General features: G+C 63.6%; 1 long non-coding RNA gene and 1 pseudogene across 2 annotated transcripts; both read right to left on the bottom strand.

Moving 5' to 3' along the window:
• Positions 1–2,448: 2,448 nt before the first annotated feature.
• Positions 2,449–3,395, bottom strand: LOC309603982. Its single transcript, XR_014230811.1, has 3 exons — positions 3,221–3,395; positions 2,806–2,841; positions 2,449–2,517 (listed from the first exon to the last, which is right to left on the bottom strand). It is a non-coding gene; the product is annotated as an uncharacterized lncRNA (long non-coding RNA).
• A 220-nt stretch (positions 3,396–3,615) lies between these two features.
• Positions 3,616–8,822, bottom strand: LOC309603981 (scavenger receptor cysteine-rich domain-containing protein SCART1-like; annotated as a pseudogene). The gene is made up of 6 exons: positions 8,509–8,822; positions 6,408–6,713; positions 5,236–5,556; positions 4,835–5,149; positions 4,145–4,478; positions 3,616–3,682 (listed from the first exon to the last, which is right to left on the bottom strand). The product of its transcript is annotated as a scavenger receptor cysteine-rich domain-containing protein SCART1-like (transcript).
• Positions 8,823–9,400: the final 578 nt, after the last annotated feature.

The following is a 9,400-nucleotide window of genomic DNA, read 5'->3' as shown; positions in this document are numbered from 1 at the left end:
GCTGGGGTGTCCGGGGCACCTTGGCCACCATAGGGCTAACTGCTGTGAGGCCACAGCCCAGGGATCACCCAACACAGCAGCTCTGTCTTCGCCTCTCTGTGTGGGACCAGTGTGGCCCAGGTAGGGCCTGAGGGAAAGAGAAACTGGGGAACCCTGAGGTGAAGAGATGGGCACTCCTGGGACCTTGGAGAGAGACATTTTGGCTGGAAACTGCGGCTGCCAGGATGGAAATGTCTCTGACAGCAGGAATATTCCCCAGGGACCAGGGGCTCTTGCAGCCCCACAATCTGACCCCGAGACTGCTGTCTGACCTTGAGACGTGCCCCTTCCCCACCACCATGTCTTTGTGCTCTGCTCCTCCCGATCAGCCTCAGGGAGACACCCCGACACCGGGCCAGGCAAGCACCAGCTCTGGCTCAAACCCCTAAAGGCTTTTAATAAGAACAAATAGGGAGGCATGGTGCAAAAACAGGGGAATACAAAGACAGGAAATGCCTGGCTGTTTCTGCTGCCCGTGGTAAAGGGAGAGGGTTCCCTGGTGCTCACGGCTCTCCCAGCTGCACAGACCTCTCCTCCCTCCTGGCTGCACCCAGCTGCATGGCAGGGACGGGCTCTCCTGGCGCGGGGCTCAGGGACTGTTGTGCACTGAGCTCCACTGGCACAGCCTGTGTGTCCTCAGGGGGATGTGCCAGAGACACCTCTTCAGCATCGTCATAGCCTGTGCTCTCTGGGGACAGGGACCAGGCATCTCCCTCAGCTCCAGGGGCCCCAGCACGTCCCTGGGAGCACAGCTTTGCCCCTGCAAGCACCAAGGCAGCCATTGAATATTCGCCCCATGGGGTGCCCCTCCTGCTCTGTACATCACCTTCCTCCCTTCTCCTCACCAGTCCAGAGATGTTCAACTCCCTCTCCCACCCCTGGAACCCAAGGAAAATTCCTGGTGCATTTTCCCCCATCCCAGGAGGTTGAGCTCTCAGTACAGCAAGGATTCATCTGGCACCAGGGATGGCAGCCCAGGAACCGGCAGCGCTCTCTTTCCCTCTCACCTCCAGGTGCATCCCTGGGTCCTGCTGCCTCCTCTCGTGCCCTGGCCATTTCCCAGTCTCCCTGCCCAGGGGCAGCATCATCCCCAGGCTCAGAAACCTCCCTGGCATCATCATAGCCATCCACTGGGTCACCTCCGGGCAGGACAGGGATGTCTGAAAGGAGAGGGGAGCTGGTGCCAGGGAGAAGATACATTTGCAGAGCAGAGGATGGGAGGATGCGCAGGGACGTGGGGCTCAGACACCAGTGTTGGCAGCACTACAGGAGACACCCCCCATGTCCTCCCCAGCTCCAATGGTGACACTCAGTGACACCGCTGTTCTTCACATGTCTGCAGGGAGGAGAGATCCACTCCTTCCCGCACCCTATTACCTGCTGCTGATCCCGGACCATCCTCCTCCTTGCTGTCCCTGGGGTAGGGCTGCAGCTTGGTCAGGGACCCCTCTGAAAAGGAGCCTGGAGAGAGGCGCAGCGGCTGTTAGGGGAGTGCGCTCTGCTGACCAGGCCTGTGGTCAGTGCTGCTGGGGACGGGGGACCCCCAGAGGCAGGGCTGAGTGGGGAGAAGGGCTCAGGACTCACCCTGCTCCCCCGGGACAAATCCTGTCTCAAAGGGGCTCCCAGAGCTGCCCCGGGACAGCCCCTTCCCTCCCCCCTCAGGTGTCCCGTAGGGGTGCAGGGACAGGCAGAGAGGGGCTGTCCCCAGCTGGGACGGGAAGAACTGGTGGGGAGGAAGCTCCTCGCTTGGGCCCAGGACCTGGCTGCTCTCCCCACAGCCCCCACAGCCCCAGCACTGCAGGGACCATGGGCCAGGGGACTGCAGGGGGTCAGCCATGGGTGGGGGGTGAGGGGGAAGAGCCTGGCAGATGTGCCCCCCGGGAGGAACCCACACCCACCTGAGCCACTGAACCTCGCCTGCTTCTCCCACGCCGGGCTGTAACCAATCTCCTCATACACGGCCTCAGGGAAGGGCTCCCAAGCTCTCCCAGAGCCTGTGGACAGCAGCAGGGCTGGCCCAGGGACAGGCAGAGACAAGATGGGATCCCGCTCTGCTTCCCCAGCTTTGATCCCCTGGGCCAGCAGACGGCTATCACCAGAGCACAGCCCCGCTCCCCCAGCCCAGCTCTGCCATTTCTTCCTCAACCCATCCCTACCTCCCCCCATGTCTGGACCCTCTCTACCCCTTGCTGCTGGTGGCCCATGGTCAGGCAGTCAAGGAGGCGGTGCATGGGAATGAAGGCAGCACACACCCTTATCCCCCCAGCTCTGCCTGTGCCACTCACTCACACCTCACAGCACCCCTGGCCTTGCCAGGAGGCATCTTTCCCCGCCACCCACCTCTGCGCCCAGCCCTGGCGCTTCGCACTTGCCCGGCCAGGAGGGCCAGGACAAGGCAGAGAAGGGCCCCCAGGATGATGCAGATGATGACGGGCAATGAGACTCTCCCGCTGGCAGTCTGACGGCCCCGGGTGGGATCTGCATGGCAGGAGCACAAAAAGGGCAGCACGAAGCCTGGGAGACGTAGGGGCTGGGACACCCCGGTCCTGAACCCCATTACACCAGGGGTAGACGACCCCAGGAGTGAGTCATGAGGAAGATCCCACCCTGATGGGGAAATCACAGACCTCCCCAACCCCCGCACCCCACTGCTATCCCAGTGCCTCCTCCTGGGAGTTTCACAACCTGGCAAGGAGCCCCTTCCCTCCCGCCATGGGTCACAGCTGGCCCTGAGAAGACCCAGCACCAGCGGGGAGGACAGGTTACCTGGTCGGGGGGTTGGTGCTGCTGTCCTGGGTGCAGCTGCAGAAGAGGAGAAGGAGAGCTGGGCTGAGAGGGTGGGTGTGCAGGTACCAGGGAGCCTCCTCTCTCACACGCCGTGTGTGCGTGCGTGTGTGCATGTATCCCTGACACATCCCACCCAAATTGCCCCTCCTGCACAACTGGTCAGGGTAGCCAGGACAGGGCCCAGGGCCCTGCTCTGGCTATTGGGCAGGATGGCGCAGGCAGCCCAGGAGATGCCCCTGGGGGCTGCAGGGCCCTGCAGGCAGAAGCCAGAGGACATCCAGCCCCACAGAGGCTGCTGCCCACTAGGCACCAGGCTCCCATGCTGCACAAGGACGGCCTTGCTCGCAGGAGCTCTGCCAAGAGCTCCAGCAAGGGTCCCAGCCCTGCCGCTCACCTGAGCAGCGCACGGCAGCATCCTCCTTGTGCCGGCAGGCACCGCTGTCCCCAGGCCGAGCCCAGCAGTCCTGCAGAGATGGCTCCGTCCCCCGGCACTCCACCTGCTCCAGCCAGATGGGGCCCGTCCCCTCCCCAAACGCAGCCTCGCCCAGGGCAGACACCGCGGGGCCACAGCCCAGCTGCCTGCAGGCCACCTCGGCATCCTGCATGTCCCAGGAATCGTCGCACACCGTCCCCCAGGAGCCGCGGTGCCAGACCTCCACTCTGCCCGAGCACCCACTCTCGCCTCCCACGGCACGAATCTTCTCCCTGTCTGGAGAAGGCAGAGACCTCCCAGGGCACCGGGACAGCAGGCAGAGCCCTGCCAGGCCAGAGGGGCATGCAGAGGAGCAGCTACCTGTGCAGCTCGTGGAGTTTGGGCACACGGTCCCCAGGGCCGCGGGTGTTTCTGGCCGTCTCCCTGCAGAAGGAAATGCTGCGGTGAAGGGGCTGCTGAAGGGGGTCGTGCAGCAGAGCGTGGGGCTGAGCTCTGCTCATGCCTCCCCGTGCCGCCTCGCTCACGGCAGCAGCTGAACCCCAGTCATTCAGGGGACACGCACGGCAATGTGGGGGACCCTGACTGCTCAGCCCCAGAGGGACCCTGGTTCACAGAGCAGCAGGAGGGTGTCCATGGAGGGGACGCTCCTTGGAGCCCTGGCTGGGCTCTCCTGAGACCTTGCCTGCAGACACCTCTGCCTGCCCCGGGCGCTGCTGGGAGCCCGGCTGGCAACTGCTGGGGAATGTGTGGGGCTCTGAGAGCTGAAGTCCCATTTGTGCCACCACAAGCAGCAGGGTCTGGCCCGTAAAGTCAAAGCCCCTGTGGGCCCTGTCTCTGCGCTTGACTGTGCCCAGCAGGGAGCAGGAGCTGGGGGGATGCTGGTGCCCGGGGAGCTCAGAATTACCATTGCAGGTGATATGGGTCTCGTCTCGCAGGTCATCACACGACTGTGGGTCCCAGGGAGCAGAAGGACACTGCCAGAAGGAGCTGTTTCTCTCCCCACACTCCACGCGATCCAGCCAGGCGGGGCCAGACACCCTACCATAGGGCAGGCGTATTTCCAGGGTCCCTTCATCCCCACAGCCCAGCTCCTTGCATGCCAGCGACACCGTTTTGGGAGTCATTGAGTTGGAGCAAACGCTCCCCCATGTGCCATTGTAGAACACCTGCAGGCGCCCGGAGCAGTTGGTGCTGTTGTGCAGCCTCAGGGCCATGAAATCTGGGAGGAAAGAGCCCAGAGGGGAGCAGGCTGGTCTGGGGCTATGGGAGCAGAGAAGCCTCTTCACCCCCCAGGCCCTCAGCCAGGTAGTGGCACGGCCAGCAAGTCACCCTTTTGCCAGGGGCAGAGAGAAGTCCCTGACGGACAGACACCCATGCCCTCCCCGCTAACCCTTGGGGACAGCTCAGCTTACAAGGGGCCCCCAGTGGGACCGAGGGGGTTTGTGCATGGGTGTCCCCAGGACAGGCTCAGGCAGGGGCTCAGAGGCAGCCAGGGACAGCCTCGGCCGTTGCCAGCTCTCCCCTTGTCCCGGTCTCCCCGGGCACTGGGCTCCCACCACAGCTCCCAGCACAGACCTGAGCAGACGACTCCTGCGTCCTCTTTGTGCCCGCAGTCGTGCTGCCCCCAGGACCCTGCCGGGCAGTCCCAGAGAGCAGCTTCGGCCCCGGAGCAGTTCACGCTGTCCAGCCATATCTGACCGGAACCTTCCCCGAACTGAGCGGAGCCAACTGCCTTCACCACCCCTCCGCAGCCCAGCTGCTGGCAAACGACGGCGGCATCAGACAGGTCCCATTGGTCATCGCAGACAGTCCCCCAGCTGCCCTGGTGGTAGATCTCCACTCTGCCAGCACAGCGCCCGGGCCCGTTCACCAGCCGGACCTGCCGGCTCCCTGCAGCAGGAAGAAACCCCAGCTGCCATCAGGGGCCGGCTGCCCACCCAGCCCAGAGCCTGGAGGGCCTGTGCAGTGCCACTCACCCCAGCAAACGACCCCCACGTCCTCTGCAATCCCTGCTGCCAGCGCGCTCACGGGCAGGGAGGTGTTGCAGAGGGTCAGGTTGGCCTCGTGCCCTGCGCACCGGACCCCTCGCAGCCCCACGGGACCCGTCCCTCTCTGAGGCTTCGGGGGGTTGTAGGCTCTCTCTGCCTCTCCGCACCGCAGCTGCCGGCACACCACGCTGGCCTCCTGCATGTCCCACTGCTCATCCAGGACTCGGCCCCACGTCCCGCGCTGCAAGATCTCCACTCGCCCGTCACACCGGCTCCCTCCACCCACCAGCCGCAGGGCTGTGGAGCTGCCTGGGCCTGGGGAGAGCAGCCATGCCCCAGCCCTCAGCAGCACCAGACAGCCCACAAACCTGCAGCACCTCTCCAGGCTCTCCAACCCTCACAACCCCCTGCAGCTCACCCACCTGCCCCCAGCCCTCTGCGGTCAGCTTCAGGAGCAGCTTTCCACAGGCTTGCTTCCCCAGTCCCTGAGCCTTCCTGAGCAAGACCCTCTCTTTGCTCTTGGTGGGGCAGAGCCACCCAACACGTCCCTGCTGAGGCAGATGGGGCAGCTCCCGCAGGAGGGAGCAGCAGCCGGCGGTGGCCTGGGGACAGGCAGCCCCAGGACAAGCCTTGCCCCACCTCAGCGCTGGCCTTGGCACTGCTGAGCCATGGGGCAGAGCAGACACGCCTCTGCCCCTCTGCATCCCTGGGGATCTGGGCCTGGGAGCCTGTGTCCCTGGCAGGGAGCAGAGCAAGGGGGGCCTTTCCGATCAAACAGGACAAGATTGGGACTTGTGCTGGCAGAAAGCGAGGGCAAAGCCCAGCCCTGCTCTGCAGCTCACACCCCTTGTGGGTGGGGGATTGGGCTCTGTGGGACTCTCTGTGGGGCTGGGACAGGGCTGTCTGCAGTCAGAGGGATGGAGCTGAGACCCACAGCCCTGTCCTGCGTCTGTCCTGCAACAGAAGAGCTGAGGACTCCTGGCCTGGCGGGGGCCCCAGGGCCTGAGCCCCTTCCCTGGGTGGGGCAGAGATTCTTGATGAAGCTAAGGTTTCTCCAGGGAGAAATTCACCCTGCTGCTGTCATGGGGTCGTCTGCTTTGGATGGCCATGCAACACCCAAGGGACAAATGGAGTTAACACAGCGTTTTCCCAGCACTCACCTGAGCAAATGACAGCAGCTTCGTTCTCATGGGAGCACGGTGAGGCCCCCAGGGCGCTCACTGGGCACTGTCCCAGGTGGACTTCAGTCCCATCACAGTAGAATGAGTCTCTCCAGACAGGTCCCGTGCCTCTCCCAAAATGCCCTCCTCTGGGAATGGACTCAGCAAACCCACAGTCGAGGTGACGACAGAGAACGTGGGCGTCCGAGAGATCCCAGCGGGAGGCACAGAGGGTGCCCCAGGTCCCCAGCACCTGCACCTCCACCCTCCCCTCACACGCCGTGCTGCCATTCACCAGCCTGAACCCTGTGTCATCGGGAACAGAGAAGGATGAGACAGGGCAGACTTGTGCTCTCGCTTCCTCAGGAGATGAAGGAGCAGCCAAATGGAAGAGTGCCTCATTTTATCCTCCTTCTGCCTGATTTTAGGGCTGCAGACAACCACATCACCCCGTCTGTCCTCACGCCCAACACAGCATGGCACTGTCCCGGCCCTGCTCCCCTTGGCCCCAGCACACCCCCAGATATGGAACACCCCACCCTCAGTCCTTACGTGTACAGGTGACACCAGCGGCGTTCGTGTGGGTGCAGGGCTGGTCTCTGCGGGATCCCCTGGGGCAGAACATGAGGAAGGATTCATTCCCCACACACTGCAGCTCTCTGTCCCACATGGCACCAACACCTTCTCCAAAGTGAGCTGCCCTGGGCACAGACAGGGCTGCGCCACACTGCAACTCCCCGCAGACCACGTCGGCAGCTTTGGGACCAAAGTCTGAGTCACAGACAGGTTTCCACTGGTCCTCATCATGGATCTCCACGCGTCCTGAGCAGGGGCTCTCCCCTCCGACCAGCCGGACAAATCCTGGAGCAATCAAAGTCCCCACAGAGTTCCCAGAGCCCTCTGGCAGTTACATGCCCACGTCCCACCTGGTCTGCAAGGTGGCCACAGGCAAAGAGCCCCACGACCCTACCAGCAGCTCCCAGTGGCTGCTGATGGCACAAACACACCAAGGACACCCTGCCGCTCCTCAGACATCAGCACAGCACTTGTGGGCTTGCTTCTCCCCCAAACCCCCAGCCGTAGGCACTGCTCAGACTTCCTGGCAGCACTGCGAGCACTTGGGGCCCAGGGAGACTGGCCAAGGCACTGTTGGCTGCTGCAGCCTGATCTGCCCACTGAGCTCAGGGCCTGGCTGAGGAACCCTTGGAGCCACCAGAAATGCACCACATTCCCAGGTGGTTCTCAGGTCAGTGGGGCATTGCTGTTAGATGGGACATGTCACAGGGCACAGATGCACTGCGAGTGTACATGCGGTCTCTGTCTTCACCAGCCCCTGGCTGCAGCGCTTGCCTGGGGAGGAGTCCTCAGCCGGGGCCAGAGTGCACTGCCAGGCATGCACATCCCTGGTCAATGGCTGGGCAGAAGGCAGGAGAGCAGGCAGAGGTACAGCCCTGGGCTGACACGAGATCCCGGTGCAAGGACAGGCACCAAGGAGAGCCAGAAAGTGCTGGCAAATCCCCCATGGCACAGGGCAGCCAGGGGCTGGGGCAGGCAGGAGAGGCTGGGAAGCAGGTCACCACTGCCTGCACTCCCTGTGGGCTGGCTGTCATGGGGTGACCCTGGGAAAGGAATGAGGTGGCCATGGGCCACCCTGCTCTTCTGCCCAAGCCCAGTGCTCCTCCCCTCTGAGCAGCCCTTCTGCTTTGGGGACCATCTTGGGCCCTCCCCAGGTGCTGTTGGTGGCCACATGAGCTGCTCTCAGTGCCTCTAGCATGGGGGCACCTGGTCCTCGGTGCTGCCAGGCAGCTCCTGGATGAGCCAGAGGAGAGAGATGGGAAGGAACAGACACTGCGGAGCAGGGTGGGCCATTCATCTCCCAGCCCCAGGAGGGTGGGCTGAGCCGCATCTGGGGCCAGGCAGTGGCGAGTTACCCCTGGGCTTTCCTCGGGGACTGGGGAAACCAGCAATGACTGTCCCAGCTCGGCAGTACAACTGGCCACACTGGGCCCTGCTCCAGTACCCCGTCATTGTTCCCTGAGGGCACAGCCAGGTCCCTTCCCCCATCCTGGCCACAAAGGTAGGGAACAGGATGGCCCCTTACCTGAACACGTCACTCCAGCATCCAAACGGTGATCACAGTTGTGTTTACCCCATCCTCTGTGTCTGCAGTCAGACAGGCAGACTCGGTGCCACCACAGGCAACATCATCCATCCAAATGGGGCCAGATCCTGGCCCAAAGCGTCCGTACTTAGGAGCTTCAACAGCAGACCCACAGCCCAGCTGCTTGCAAACCACTGCAGCATCGTCCATGTCCCAGGAGTCACTACACACAGTCCCCCACTGGCCCTGGTGTTTCACCTCCACTCTCCCAGCACAGCGCCCGCTGCCAGCCTCCAGCCTCACCTCCGCAGCCCCTTCAAACACCGAAACACGGGACAGGTCAGGAGAGGGCCGAGCCCCAGACTGCAGGTTTGGGAGTCGAGTCACAGCACCAGGCTGGGAGCCCTCTCCTCTCTGAGCTGTCCCTGGGGAAGTGTGGGGGTCCCTCCTCTCCCCACGGGCTGGGCAGGCTGGGGGGGCCAACTCCAGCCCTGCTGGGCCATTCACTGCCCCACAGCCCTTGGCACCTCCTCCCACTCCAACAGACCCCTGCCCATGCCCACCCACACACCGTGCTCACAGGCCCTGCACAGGGCACCGTCTCGTCCCCAGCCAAGCACACCCTGGAAAGCCCCATGCCCCCAGGCCCCCGGCTTCCCCTGCCCACCACCTGCCCTGCCACAACCCAAACCCACACCACCCCCAGGGCTTTCCATGTCCTCAGGGAGCACTGAGATGATCCCACGGATCCCCCCAACCCATATCGTCTCCTTGCCCCAGGCATCAGCCCAGCTCTTGTGCTTGACCGAGGCCCCCAGGAAGGAAACTTCTCTGCCACCTGTGGGTGCAAACAGCCCGGGCCCCTTCTCTCTGTGGGGCACAAACTGCCTTC

The sequence above is a fragment of the Platalea leucorodia genome (genome assembly GCF_965183815.1).
Source record: "Platalea leucorodia genome assembly, contig: HAP1_HAP1_SCAFFOLD_286, whole genome shotgun sequence".
In the NCBI taxonomy this organism is placed as follows: domain Eukaryota; kingdom Metazoa; phylum Chordata; class Aves; order Pelecaniformes; family Threskiornithidae; genus Platalea; species Platalea leucorodia.
This window is presented reverse-complemented; position numbering and strand designations above follow the sequence as displayed.